General features: G+C 44.4%; 1 long non-coding RNA gene across 1 annotated transcript in view; it reads left to right on the top strand.

Annotated features, from left to right (window-relative positions):
- The window catches only part of LOC123365642, a 52,923-nt gene extending 38,046 nt beyond the window's left edge, over positions 1 to 14,877 (top strand). The window contains exons 3-4 of the long non-coding RNA XR_006577676.1: positions 9,560 to 9,710; positions 14,556 to 14,877. This is a non-coding gene — a long non-coding RNA (uncharacterized LOC123365642). The remainder of the gene's footprint in view (positions 1 to 9,559; positions 9,711 to 14,555) is intronic.
- Positions 14,878 to 15,906: the final 1,029 nt, after the last annotated feature.

The raw sequence follows: 15,906 nt of genomic DNA, 5'->3' as shown, positions 1-15,906 counted from the left end.
AAAAGGTAATAGCTTGTTTACATGTTTGTTTTCTAAAATGCATTGCCTTGATAACTTGTATAGTTATAAATACAATTCTGGCACTGTTAGTCTTTAATTGTAAGTTTGTCATGTATGTTGTCCTGTGTTATCTGTTGTGTGTGTTACATGATTTTTTATTTTGTTTTAATTTTGTTGCAACAAAATCTAATTTCATACTCATTTTTTAAAATATAAGTGGTACCACACTATTTTAAAATTTTGGTTGTGTGATAACCATCATATACGCAATTAATTTTTTTTGCAAAGCTCAAAAAGGCATCGGTTATAAATATATGTACATATATATCTGCATCAACAAATAATGCAATTGCAAACAAAAAGGATTTTCTTTTATTAGTCACAGGTTTATTATTCAAAGAAAAAATACAGCTGACAACAGACAATATCAGAGCATGATGAAGAAAACCCCAGGCATAGGAAGAAGAAAATATAAAGTGCTTTATAAATAACAAACTGGACAATAATACATTATTCTACCCTATATGGACAATTAAGTATGCAATAAACTATAAAATTAGCGGGGCCTGGTCCAACTGTTTAAATTGCATATTATTAAGCAAAGTGAGTTCATGTACCTGTGGTTTTAAATCTTTCTTACTGAAATATGGCTTAATTTACTTACTGTGTAAAAGCAATGTCTCATTACTCTATACTTCTTTGTTAATTAATATACTAGCATGATATCAGGAATGTGCACAAGACTCAAGGGCTGGGCAAAAGACAATTCCACAGTCTGGTATCTTTCAAAATAGGATACTCCAAAATCTAGATGGAATTATTGATTAAATTTCAAAATTATTTAAATCTGGAAGAAGGGTATTATGAAAAATATATTTATGTATACCGATACACATTAATTATTTTGACCACCAGACAGCAGAAACTGTCTCTAAACCTATAATTCATGGTATTAGTCTGACGGAGGTTGTCAATGTTGCCTGTAGCTTCTAATAAATTCAAATTACATTATCCTGCTGCTTTAAATTGAGGATACTGTAGTTTTTATTAAACATAATTACGGTCTTCTGTTTGCATGGCAAATGTGTAACTACTAAGGATGGCGGGCTTCTACACAATGATGCAGGATACTTTGTTTCTACTATCTTCATCATAACGTTTTGAACTTTTAGAAGGGACTACCTTTTCTACTTTTTTTTCCTTCCCTAGTATTAGCTAGATAATACTTATTCCTTCTTTGAGTGCTGGGGACTGGACTAGATGACTTCTCAAGGTAAGGTGACCAGATGTCCCAATTTTATAGGGACAGTCCTGATTTTTGGGTCTTTTTCTTATATAGGCTCCTATTACCCCCACTCCTTGTCCCGATTTTTCACACTTGCTGCCTGGTCACCCTATCTCAAGGTCAGTCCTATGATTCTATTAAAGTTGCAGACTTTATGGAGGAATACCATCCTTGCCACAATTGATGTATAGGGATGTCAGCTCTCTTATACACCAAAATCTCTCAAAACCGCATAGCTGCCTGCCTCAAATATTTACAAAACAGTAGACAACCCTCAGATATCCACCCAATCACATCAAATTCATCCATTTCATCCTCACCCATAACACTTTTATATTAAACAAACACTTTGTCCAAACCATGGAAACAGCCATGGGTACTAGGATGGCTCCCCAATATGCCAACCTCTTCATGGACCACACTGAAGAATAGTTTCTGGACAAATGCAGCACAAAACCAATGATATACGTGAGATACATCAATGATATTTTCATCCTCTGGACAACTCCCTCATAGATTTCCACCACAAATTCAACAACCACCACTCATGCGTTACACTCTTTCTGGCACACACACCCCACCATCATCATCTTCGTGGACATCATGATCAGCTTCAACAATGGAACCCTACAGACAACTATATACAAGAAACTCACAGCTCACCACACCTGCCTTCAGAGATCCAGTAACCACCCCAAACACACAGCCAGGCACTTAGAGACCACAGAATATGCTCCAAGGAAAAAGTCTGTGATATATATCTTAACACACTCAAAATTGCCTTCACCAAGCAAGGACACTCCACCAGAGAAGTAGAAAACCTGCTTCCAACCACACACCCCTAGTTGTCACCTACCATCCCAAACTGGAACCCATATGGGGTATCATCAAACAACTACAACCCATACTTGATGAGGAATCTCATTCTGAAACAAATCTTTCCTGAACCCCTCTTCTGGCCTTCAAACAACAGCCCCAACCTCTCCAAACTCATCATCAGAAGCAAGCTCCCCAGAGATCAGGACACACCAACTCAAAGGGTCAGGACTTCTACAGTTACACCACCATGAAATTTCAGATTTAAATATCTGAAATTATTAAATTTATGATTTTTAAAATCCTCTGACCATGTAATTGACCAAAATGGACCATGAATTTGGTAGGGCCCTATCTATAAACCACTAACAATTCCCCCACCACACACACATCTTCCCCTCTCTTCATTTCCTCCCTGTGACTGGAGAGGTGTTAATGGGCCACTTCACTTTGAATGGTCCCTTGAAATATGTGTTACCTACTTACACTAAACAATCTGTTCCATCTCGTATTTAGCTGTGGCACTCTGAAATAGTTTCCCAAACCTGAAGAGCTCTGTGTGAGCTTGAAAGCTTTTCTCTCACACCAACAGAAATTGATCCAATAAAAGATATTAATTCACTCACCTCACTAATATCCTGGGACCAGCATGGCTACAACAATACTGTATATTACAAAAGCAAATTACAAACAGGACAATCACATGTGGAGCCATGTTGGAAGCTTTCCTTTGACCAACCAAACCTTCCTTGTACTTAACTTAGGCCTGGTCTACACTAGGACTTTAAATCGAATTTAGCAGCGTTAATTCGAACTAACCGCTCAACCGTCCACACCAGGAAGCCATTTAATTCGAACTAGAGGGCTCTTTAGTTCGAATTCGGTACTCCACCCCGACAGGTGGAGTAACGCTAAATTCGACATGGCTAGCTCGAATTAGGCTAGGTGTGGATGCAAATCGAACTTAGTAGCTCCGGGAGCTATCCCACAGTGCACCACTCTGTTGACGCTCTGGACAGCAGTCGGAGCTTGGATTCTCTGACCAGCCACACAGGAAATGCCCCGGGAAAATTTGAATTCCTTTTCCTGTCTGGGCACTTTGAATCTGACGTCCTGGCTGGACATCGGGGCGAGCTCCGCAGCACCTGCAACGATGCAGAGCTCTCCAGCAGAGGAGTCCGGCCAATCCAAGAATAGAAAGAGGTCCCCAGCATGGACAGACCGGGAAGTCCTGGATCTGATCGGTGTGTGGGGCGAGGAGTCTGTGCTGTCGGAGCTGCGCTCCAACAAGCGGAATGCAAAGACCTTCGAGAAGGTCTCCAAAGCAATGATAGAGAAAGGATACAGCCGGGATGCAATGCAGTGCCGCGTGAAAATCAAGGACCTGAGACAAGGCTACCAAAAAGTCAGAGCGGCAAACGGACGCTCCGGAGCCCAGCCCCAGACATGCCGCTTCTACGAGGCACTGCATGCCATTCTAGGTGGGTCTGCCACCACTGCCCCACCAGTGACCGTGGACTCAGTGGATGGCATAGTGAACCTGGACAGTTCCTCCTCGATGTTCGCCGATGTGGAAGATGAGGAAGGGTCTGTGGAGGACGGCGCAGGCGACAGCCAACACAATACCGCTTTCCCTGACAGCCAGGATCTCTTCATCACCCTCACAGAGATCCCCTACCAACCCTCCCCGGCCGTTAACCCGGACTCTGAATCAGGGGAAGGATCAGGCGGTAAGTGCTATAAACATGTAAACATTTATTTTTTATAAAACAGGTATAAAAAAATAGAAATACTATATATAAAATTTTCAATGAAAAACTATATGAAAAGTAGGTCCACACATATAGGGATTGAACAATAATCCTCCAGGGACAATTCAAGAAAGGTCTCATTTAGGTCCTCGAAAAGCCTCCGCAGGAGGTTCCTGGGGAGAGGTGCCTTGTTGGGTGCTCCGTGGAAGCACACTCTTCCGCGCCAGGACATCCTTATGTAGATGGGAATCATCGCCTCCACAAGCATGGCCGCATATGGTCCTGGTCTCTGCAGGGCTTCCCTTAGCAGCCGCTCTTTGTGACTCCGAGGGACCCGCATCAGGGTGATCTCGTTCATGAAATGCTGCATCTAATTAGGGCAATTAGTGTATTGTTACTGTTGTGAATGGTTGACTTTTACTTTGCATAACAATGACCCTCGCTTAACAGCCACGTGTTGTAGGCCACATAGGAAAAGCATACATTGATCTTTCCCGTGCACTGGCGGGAGTGGCTGGAAAAGGGTCAGAGTATATGATTTCCAGATTGCCTTTAGCGGGAGGGCACAGCTATCCATTAACTGATAAGCAGAATGTACTGTAAGGCTTACCAGGACTGTCTGCTAGACGGATTCAGCTGTCTCTCCCCACTTGTCCGCTCTCCTGTGCAATGCCGCAGCCAATGAGAGCGTATTCCGAAATCTCGAACTTGTCCTGAGATCTCGTGAGACTTGTTGCCCTGTATGGTCTTGTTCAGAGAAACTGACTAGACTGTGTTCACTGTTCGCAAACATGTATCTGTTCAAGGAAATCACTTACTTTTCCCATCACACAGCTTCGGCTCTTTCCCGGACTGCCCCGGCATCCCCCTCGCAGAGGCTGGCGCAGATTAGGCAGCGAAAGAAAAAGACTAGGGACGAGATGTTCGCGGAACTGATGGCCTGCTCCAGAGCCGAGGCGGCAGAGCAGAGACAGTGGAGGGAGACCCTATGTCAACAGCATCGTACACACATCGAACGGGAGGATAGGTGGCGGCAGGAAGACCAGCAGGCGACTCAAACGCTGCTTGGGCTAATGAGGGAGCAAACGGACACGCTCCGGCGCCTTGTTGATGTTCTGCAGGACCGCAGGCAGGAGGACAGAGCCCCCCTGCAGTGTATCTGCAACCGCCCTCCCCCGCCAAGAAGTCCTGCCCCCCCCTCACCCAAAAGTACAAGACGGAGGGGCGGTAGGGGCCGTGAGAACTGTCACTGCACCACTGCATAGCGCTAATGTACCACACATCTCTCACGCTATACATTTGTAGAAGTGCTTCCCTTACAGGCTCACCCAGTCCCAAATCCAAGTTTCATCCCCCCACTGTGTATTAGATTATTAAAAGCTGTTTGCTGTTATTCACTGTTTCGGTCACGTCTTTCGTGTCAGAGGATTTTTTTGTGTATGGTGGGGGGAGGAGATTTATAATTGCACGGTATAGCCTACATTACCAGGGTACAGACTTGGGGGCATGATCAACTGCAGGGCACACACACACACTGCAGTCAGTAGGCACCAGGGTCACTCTGTGTGGTGTATGCTGCCCCGGGTCATTCTGTGATGTGTATGCTTCTCCAGGGTCCTAGCGCCTGCCACTCCCTTAATGTTAAGGCACGCTGCCCTTACCATGCACTTCCACCGTAGCAACGAGCCTCTCCGCTGCCCTGAGCCCCAACAAGAGCCCTCATCCACGGACAGATACTCACCCTTCCCCCACACCCCTCACCCCTTCCTACGCCCAAACCCGCAGCCCACTGCCGTCATCCAAACCCCTATCCAAAGAAGGCACCACTCGCCCCTTCCTGCAAACCCACCCCTTCCTGCAATCCCTCCCCTTCATGCACAACCACTTGCAACCGTCCCCCACCCCAGAGACCTATGTAGGAGCAGGAGGATGTCATTCCTCTATGGAACAAGCGGTCTGTACATCAGTGCACACCGTGCCCAGCACAGTATGTGTCCATGTTTCAACACCTGAACAGAAATGCAAAGTAAAACAAAGATTTATTAATAATGAGTGTAACAATTAATTTGCTTTAAAACGTGCTTTGGAAGTGGGGGAAACTTGGAGAACGGGGTATGTAACCGCAGATCGAAATCGACACATACAGACACAGGCCCAGGGTCAGTTTCTCTTGAAAGCAAGTGGAGATTCATAGGTTACCCTGCTCTCCGAGGAAACTAGCTTTCAAAGCCTCCCGGATACACAGCGCTTCCCGCTGGGATATTCTCTCGGCACGGGTGTCTGGCTGAGCGTAAACTGCAGCCAGGCGATTTGCCTCAACCTCCCATCCGGACAAAAAGGTCTCGCCCTTGCTCTCACAGAGATTGTGTAGCACACAGCAAGCAGCAATAACTACGGGGATATTCTTTTCGCTGATGTCCGAGCGAGTCAGTAAGCTCCGCCATCTCCCCTTGAGACGTCCGAAAGCACACTCCACCACCATTCTGCACTTGCTCAGCCGGTAGTTGAAGAGTTCCTTCTCTCTGTCCAAGGCGCCTGTATAGGGCTTCATGAGCCAGGGCATTAGTGGGTAGGCTGGGTCCCCGAGGATCACTGTAGGCATCTGCACATCCCCAACCGTTATTTTGTGGTCCGGGAAGAAAGTACCTGCCTGGAGGCGTTTAAACAGACCAGAGTTCCTGAACACACGCGCGTCATGAACCTTGCCCGCCCACCCAACGAAGATGTTGGTAAAACGTCCCCTATGGTCTACCAGTGCTTGCAGCACCATTGAAAAGTAGCCCTTTCGGTTAATGTACTCGCTGGCCTGGTGGGCTGGTGCCAGGATAGGGATGTGAGTCCCATCTATAGCCCCACCGCAGTTTGGGAATCCCATCGCGGCGAAGCCATCTATGATGTCCTGGACGTTTCCGAGAGTCACTACCTTTGAGAGAAGTTGCTCAACGATTGCGTGGGCTACTTCAATCACAGCAACCCCAACGGTAGATTTGCCCACGCCAAAGTGGTTCGCTACTGACCGGTAGCTGTCTGGCGTTGCAAGTTTCCAGAGAGCTATGGCCACTCGCTTCTGCACACTCAGGGCTGCTCGCATCCGGGTGTCCTGGTGCTTCAGGGCAGGGGACAGCAAGTCACAGAGTTCAAGGAAAGTGCCCTTACGCATCCTGAAGTTTCGCAGCCACTGTGATTCATCCCAGACCTGCAGCACTATGCGGTCCCACCAGTCCGTGCTTGTTTCCCGGGCCCAGAATCGCCGTTCCACACCATGAACCTGACCCATTGCCACCATGATCTCCACGGCGCGGCGTACCCTGCTTTGTGAGAGGTCTGCGCCACTCTGTGAATTCCTGTCCTCACCGCGCTGCCGGAGCCTCCTCGCCCGATTTCTCAGCAGCTGACTGTGGAAGAGGTGGACGATAAGGTGCGAGGAGTTGACAACAGCCATAAGTGCAGCGATGATCGCAGCGGGCTCCATGCTCGCAATGCTGTGGCGTACGCGCTGTAACTGACAAGAGAAGGGCGCGAACAGATTTCCCGCCGGAGCTTTCAGGGAGGGAGGGCGTGATTGACGGTTCAATGACAACAGTTACCCAAAAGCACCCTCGACACATTTTTCCCCCAGGAGGCATTGGGGGCTCTACCCAGCATTCCAATGGGCAGCGGGGACTGCAGGAACTGTGGGATAGCTTCCCACAGTGCACTGCTTCCAAAGTCGATGCCAGTCCCATTACTGTGGACTCAGAAATTCGAATTAGTGTATTTACTGTGGATACACAAATTCAACTTAAGTAGATTCGAAATAGTCTTGTAGTGTAGACAAGGCCTTATACTGATATAGTTAATATTTTGCTGAAGGTTAAAGTTTAGAAGTGGAAAATTAATAGTTTTGGTGCCTGTACTGCAGGAAATCCAGTAGCTCCCTATCCTGCCACTGTTGGTTTGATTAATAAATTTTTAGAACATCTAGTCTGACCTTCTGCATATTACATTCTACCAAATTTTCAGTTAACCCCTCCATTGAGACCAATAACTTGTGTTTGACTAAACCCAGAAAACATTCAGTCTTGATTTGAAGACTTTAAGACATGAAGAATCCACCACTTCCCTTGATAGTTAGTTCCCATAGTTAATCACACTCACTGTTAAAAATTTGTGACTTATTTTTTATTTGAATTTGTCTAGTTTCAACTTCCAGCCCCTGCTAGTGATGACCATAGGCCCAGTCCTTCAAATCGAGGGATAAAGTTAAAGGGGAGCACAAACTCACTTCTCTCCCTCCCTTAGGTAATCAGCCTTTCCTTCAGCATCCCCCGAGGCTGGCGTGATGAGAATGCCAGACCCCATGGCAATCTATTTTAAACACTGCTTCAAATCTTAACTAACACAGATAGTCCCACTGAAATCAGCGGGTCAGATTCTGATCTCAGTTGTTCAGGTATAAATCTGAGGTAACTCCTCTGAAATTGATAGAGATCAGAGACTCCAGATTTGGGCCTTTATGCTACAACTTGTTGCACACAAGCAGAGACCTTCACGCAACAGAGCCACACTTACTTTACTGGGTATCTGCATATGAAAAAGTGACAGGACTGGGGCCTTACACTGGAATACCCAAGAGCAGAATCTTGTCCCCTGGGACTAGATGAACAAAAGTTTTTCCTTTTCTGCGATGACTTGACCTCAGTCTGACAGCACATTATGAGAAGTTGCAAGATTTATTAGCAGGAGAAAGTCCACTGGGAAAAAAGAAGCAGGCTAGTGATAATTGGAGACTGAGTCTGTCTGGAGTCCAGCTGTGCCTTACCCACAGGGTTCCCTATAGATGACTTATTCCAAACTATCAGAGGGGTAGCCGTGTTAGTCTGGTTCTGTAGAAGCAGCAAAGAATCCTGTGGCACCTTATAGACTAACAGACGTTTTGCAGCATGAGCTTTCGTGGGTGAATACCCACTTCTTCGGATGCAAGAAGAAGTGGGTATTCACCCACGAAAGCTCATGCTGCAAAACGTCTGTTAGTCTATAAGGTGCCACAGGATTCTTTGCTTATTCCAAACTGTTCAACTATCCAAAGCTGACTTTTTTTAAATTATAGAAGAACAGACTGCATGTATGCTGGATACCTTTTCATTTAACAACACAACTAGATATTCTTCTTTAATACAACTGAGTTTAGTTGTACATAAAGCAGTAGAAAGTAATTATTATTCTTAATTTGTATTGCAGTAGCAGGTAGGAGTCCAAGTCATGACCAGGACCCTGTTGTGCTAGACACTATACAAACACATAACAAACAGACAGTCCCTGCCCAAAACAGCCTATATTCTGTTTGACCTAACTATCAGTTATGGGTCAGTTCTGTGACCTCTAATGTAGAAGGTAATGGGGGTAATGAGTGCCTCCTGCAAAAGGCTAAGAATCCTCAATTCCTATTGTATTTGCAGGTAGTTCCAGATGCTTAGCAACTTTCAGACCAGGCCCCAAATCAATATTGTTATACTTGACAACATAAGTCAAATCATAAGGCCTAGGTCATCAATATTATAAAAATTACAATTGCAACCTACAGAATTCATAGTACTTTAAGGCAAAATGCTTTTAAAGTCTTTAAAGGAGCATTACCAACTTGAATTTTGATATGTTGTAAAAGCAAGCTCTTATAAAGCCAGAGACAAAAAGGTTTCCATGGTGTTTTTTTCTTTTAACATTCCAGTGGAAACAGTTATTTCTAAACAAATAAAACAAGCACCTGCAGTTTTTGCAATCCAAGCACTACAGCATTGTGAACCTGGAAGTGAAACTGTGTCTGTAAACAAAAGTGAAATGGTCTTAGTTTCATTGTCCAAACTGAGAGAAAGCAAAAAGTAAGTAAACAGTATAAATAGTGAAAAGTAGGTTGAACTTCTCAATTTATTTCCAGTTTAATGCTCTAAGCCACAGTTTCTCAAACAATGATTTGCAACCCAAAATTGGGTCACCAGAATATGTCAAAGGGGTATGTGGGAGGCCCTAGCTGTGGCGGTGGGGGGCAGAGACGCCTCCTGTCCTGGGGAGAAGGATGGAAGGTCCTGGTGGGATGGTTGCAGACCTCCCCCACACTCCCTCTGCAGTGGCAGTTCCTGAGGCTCTGGTCCCACCGGGCTGCCTGGGCTCAGCTCCCTGCTCTGGGCATTGCACCCTGTTGTATGGGGTCGCAGCACCACTCTGGTTTAGCCCAGCTGCTCTTCCAGTGAGTGGTGCTGCAACCCTATGTGCCTGCTCGCAATGCCACTCACACAAATTTGGCCTGGCAGGCCTGGCATTGGGGGGCACTACAACCCCAGATGTTTCAATGCTCAGAGAAGGGAGCTGACCCCTGTGAGCCCCATAGGACAAGAGCTGCCATTATGGTATGTACAATGTGTCATGTGTACAGCTTTGAGTGTCACTGTTCCACAACTACCAGTGATTGTAAAAAGCCAGTTCAAAGTTTATCTTGACTGGGCAATAATTATAAAGGCCATTAATTGAACTCATATGGTTAGCATAGCAGTTGCTGTGGAACATCGACCTGAAGTTCTTGCAACAGAAGCTCTATAATACAGTTATTTGAACAGAAGCAGGTGTCAGTGATTAGCCAATCAAATGCGACATTCCATCATTTTACTTGCAGTGGAGAATTTGGAATATATTTTAGTCAGAGAAGTGAGTTGTCTAATCAATGAAATGGAGACGTTTTTAAACTGTCCTGTTGCAAGTAGCAGTGATTGTGAGAATTCTTCACAGTTTGAGAAGGAAAGTAATCATGGGTAAGACCCTGCTTAAGTTTGGGGTTTTGTTTATTGAGGACTGAAAAGGTGAACATAGGCCACAGTGCATGATCTGCAGTGAACCATTAACTAACGAAAGCCTAAAACCATCAAAATTATGCAGGCATTTGGAGACAAAGCACCCAAGCTATAAAGCCAAGGCAAGCAATGTTTTTCAACTAAAAAGAAAAAAAAAGATTTGGAAATGTCAAAAAAATTCTTGAATGTGGGTATACCCTCCAGAATGAAATATTGCATGCCTCTTACCTTGTTGCACACCACACGGCCAAATGTCTGAGCTTTTTTTACAATTGCTAAGGAGTTACAAATCGGTCCTGAGCCCCCAAAGGGTGAGAACCACTGATCTAAGGTGCTATTAGCAATAAGAAATTTGTTTATAAGATATGATTTTTAAAGATGTGTCCCTTTAAACAAACAAACAAAAAATCCAATTGCAATTTTGTGCTGCATAAGACTAGGCCAAAAAGGCTGCAGCAGTGCTGGATAAACCAGAAAAAGTTCACAGCTAAATTTCAAAGTACAGTGGATGAGCTCTCATGAAATGCAGAAAGAGAATTGTATAGAGTCAGCTGGGATTATCTGTTCTGGGAGAGCATTTTGAGGCTCCACACAGCTATTCAGGCTGATGTAACTGCTAATGGGATGGAATCTGAGTCATTTTCAGTTTGCAGAAGTGCAAGCCATAGGTGCCCACTTTCTTCTTTTACTTTTTGGTTTCGCTATGGAATCTGTCACTGTAGCGTCATGTCAGAAGAATAGAATTAAAATTGGGGACCATGAGATTTGTTATATTTGTTACAGGCCCAAATTAACACCATTTCTGGAATGTTAGACCTAATTGATAATTGTAATAAATAAAACCAGAGGGTAAAGAAAAAAACAAAGATAATGAGCCCAGTCATCTCCAACCACCTTGTACCGCTCATATGATGCAAGGTGGCCAGATTCTAGCTGTATGTAGCCACTGAAAAATTCTCATAAAAAAGCAAGTACCCACAGGTGTAAAGCCTGAAGAGATCTCAGTGCCGGAGAAAATGGACCATCACCAAGACTCCTGCTACCCCCACAAAAACTTGCCACCAGATAAAAAGTGAAAGAGTTAGTTCCTCTAATCACCCTCCTTACCACCTATGTTTTGAAATGTCCCCTCTCTGAGGGTAGGGTTCTAAACTACACTTTGCTCAACTTGCTAAATAATTTAGTTAGAGTTCAGTTCTAGCGTGGATTTGGACAAGTTTCAGTGCACAAGTCTGAATCAAGCTGGTTTGCCCATTCCCAGTGGACACACCATGGACATTATATAGCACTCAATTGTATAAGAGTGTGTCTGGGATAGAAAACACACACACACACACGAGGGTCAGATTCTTCCCTCAGTTAAACAACTGGAACTCTTGATGTGAAGTGAGAGCGATTGCACAGATGTGAGTAAGGGCAGAATTTCAGATAGACAGAGGCTTCACACAAACACAAGTTCTCACGTCACCATACCCACCTTAGACTGAGCATAACAGCAGCTTTAATTATTCCAAATTCACACCAAGGGAAATGTGAAATGAGTGAATCCTTTTATTCAGTGACAAAAATGTGTTCGCACATTTCTCTTTCTAAAACCCAGAGAAATACTGTGTTTTAAGAGAGAAATCAGTGTTGTACATTGTTAGAGAATGAGCAGGGGGACCGAGAGGCGGATTGAGTAAACAGGCTTCTTTATTGCGATATTTGTTCCCCTCAACCCAATTGTCAAATAAGCACTGAGTTAATTACAACACACTCTTTTATTTAAGTTAATATGTAAATATTTACATTCACTACAACATCCCCAAAACCCTTATTGAGTAATATGAACACCCATAAAATGAATATTAATAGCCCCTGATTACTGTTTACAGTATTACCATATTCTACAGATACACCTCTACCCCAATATAACACGACCCGATATAACATGAATTCGGATATAACGCGGTAAAGCAGTGCTCCGGGGGGGCGGGGCTGCGCACTCCAGTGGATCAAAGCAAGTTCGATATAATGCAGTTTCACTTATAACGCAGTAAGATTTTTTGGCTCCCGAGGACAGCGTTATATCGAGGTAGAGGTGTAATTGTACCTTGAAGATACATTTCTTTGCAGTAATTGCAACCACAGATTCCCTTGATCAGCAGTTTGCAGGGAAGGGAGGAAGAGGCCATGACCCTGAGATCATTTATGTGGCTGGGAAAGGAAGGGAGGGAGAGATATCACTGATTTAAAGAGTATTCTTTAGATCCCCACATTCCTTATGCAGCTGCAATGCTTATCAGTCCTTAACAAGGAGAAGGGAAAGGAGAGGGATAGCACTTTATCTATCAAGCGAAGAGACAGTGCCTGCCCCTGCCTTCCTCCCTAATACCATGCTAGCGGTTACCCAGGTTTCAACTAACCCTTACATACCCCAGCATTTATTGCTCAAGGATAGGAGAGGCAAGCTTCAAAAAGAAAGACAACATAATAAATAGGATGATAAAAATAAACTGATTCCAATCTTAAGATAACAATCAGTTACCTAGGCAAGGAAACAACACAGAAAAGAAACCTAAAATGCATTCTACAGGGGCTACTGCACTAAATGTAAATCTGACATAAGGAGGTCTCCAAGCACTAGCCTCACAAGTAAGACACTGTATGAAATACTAATCTTCTTTCATAGCAACTGTCACCAAGGACATCGTAATTATGTAAAAAAAAAATTGCAAAGAAACACAGATACCTCAAAAAGGGAGTGAAGCAGCATTGTTTTCCCAATGCAACACTGAAGCCTGGTCTACACTAGGCGTTTAAATCGGTTTTAGGAGCGTAAAACCGATTTAACGCCCAACCCGTCCACACCAAGAGGCCCTTAATATCGATATAAAGGGCTCTTTAAACCGGTTTCTGTACTCCTCCCTAACGAGAGGAGTAGCGCCAATATCGGTATTAACATATCGGATTAGGGTTAGTGTGGCCGCTGATCGACGGTATTGGCCTCCGGGAGCTATCCCACAGTGCACCACTGACCGCTCTGGACTGCAATCTGAACTCGGATGCAGTGGTCAGGTAGACAGGAAAAGCCCCGCGAACTTTTGAATATTTCCTGTTTGCCTAGCGTGGAGCTCCGATCAGCACGGGTGGCGATGCAGTCCGAAATCAAAATAAAAAAAGAGCTCCAGCATGGACCATGCGGATGTGATCGCTGTAAGGGCAGGCAAATCCGTTCTATCAGCGCTCCGTTATAGAAGATGAAATTCAGAATCATTTTTAAAAATTCTCCAGACAGAACCCGGAAGTTCCAAGGGGCGGGGGAGGCTGCAGGAACTATGGGATAGCTAGGGAATAGCTACCCACAGTGCAACGCTCCAGAAACCGACGCTAGCCTCGGACCGCGGACGCACACCACCGAATTAATGTGCTTAGTGTGGCCGCGCGCACTCGATTTTATAAAATCTGTTTTACAAAACCGGTTTATGCAAATTCGGAATAGTCCCGTAGTGTAGACGTACCCTGACATATAAAGTACCGAGCCAAATGGTGACGGCCATCACAAACCACTGACACATCCTCCACAAACCTTCTCCTACATCTTCTATTTACCATTCCATGACTGTGATATTGACAGAGCAGGTGCCAGCTCATGCCAAAGCCCCTAGGTTTCCACTGAACACTGAGAAATACATAGCTGGAACCAGTCTTGCTCACCTGTGTATTACTATTGTTAAACTAGATATTAGAATTATACAAATGTGTTTAGTGTTTAGAGTTTATGAAGTGCTTGTATGTTGCTGCATGCATTAATCTCACTTATAATATCTGTATCTCATTATATAAGATTATATTTAAGTGTTTGAATTATAATCCTCTGCATCTGTATAAATCACCAAACAGGAGAAAGACATTAGCTAGTGTGAAATGCTAGCTTCCAGCAGAAGGTGTTACCTCCTGCCCAACAAAGAAACCCCATCAACACCAGACAAACTATTGTGGACACCAGAGGACAAAAGTCTTTGTTGATTGCTCCCCCATCCATGAAGAGGAGATGTGCAAGTGAATTCCTCCCATCAGCTGAACTGACAGCTCAGTGAAAGGGGAAAGGTAATAAAAATCCTTGACAAGGAGAAACTGGATCTCTATGCTGCTTGGACTCTCAAGGGAAAGGTTTTCTAGGCATAAGCAAGAGATCCCCACTGTTTAGCCTGGGTTAGCTCTAAAGGACATATAAAGCTTGACTATTATAGAAGATTCTATTACCTTTTGAAACTTCATATTTCATCTGCGTGTATGTTTACCTGCTTTAACCTTGTAAATAACTCTATTTCCCTTTCCTATTAATAAATCTATATATAGTTTATTATAGGATTGGCTATAAGCATTGGCTTTGGCATGAGAGCTAAGGTGCAATTGACCTGGGGTAAGTGACTGGTTCTTTGGGACTGGGGGTAACCTGAATATTGTTGTGATTTTTGGTGTAAGGGATCATCTATCACAGAAGCAAACTTGCCTAGTTGACAAGATAGATCGGAGTACCTGGGGGACTCTCTGTGACTCCATAATTAGGCTGTTAGCATGCCTGAGGAGTTTACACTTGATAGGTGAAATCTAAGTATAGAACTCACAGTCAGCTGGAGTTTGTGCTGTGCCTCTTAGCAGCCTGCCCACAGGTTGGTACTCATGCTCTTGAGCCACTGCAGGACCACTTTACAATGACAACCATACCATTGTACCTGATGAGGTACCCAGCAAGCAAAGTTATTATCTATTTAATCTGCTTTAGAGCAACATATGTTTTATTTATAGTGGGGTTTTTTTTGTTTGTTTGTTTTACTAATCATATTTTCAAAGTGTAGAACTACAACACTCTAGTTAGGAGTGGATTATCACAGGGAACTATTGTGATGGGGGTATACAGGAAATGGGTGAAAAAGTGTGAGGAAAAAAGAGGTATCCTCTCTCACCTCCTACCCATTTTAGAATAAAACATTGTAGCACTTTACCATAAAGGACAGCATGGAAGAAAACAAAATTTTTCCCTATGTGAACCCTTTACTGTTTTCTCATAGTCCTAGCTGCTCCCTCACCAACCTAGTTTTTACACACAATTCTTCCACCTCCCCCAAACACACACCTACCTCCTGACTCCATTTGCCAGGGCCGCCCGGGGGGGGGGGCAAGAGGGGCAATTTGCCCCAGGCCCCGAGCCCCATAGGGGCCCCCACCAGAGTTTTTCGGGGGCCCTGGA

The sequence above is a fragment of the Mauremys mutica genome, chromosome 3 (assembly GCF_020497125.1).
Source record: "Mauremys mutica isolate MM-2020 ecotype Southern chromosome 3, ASM2049712v1, whole genome shotgun sequence".
Taxonomy (NCBI): domain Eukaryota; kingdom Metazoa; phylum Chordata; order Testudines; family Geoemydidae; genus Mauremys; species Mauremys mutica.
Note: the sequence above shows the minus strand (reverse complement) of the source record. Positions and strands in the feature narration are given on the sequence as shown.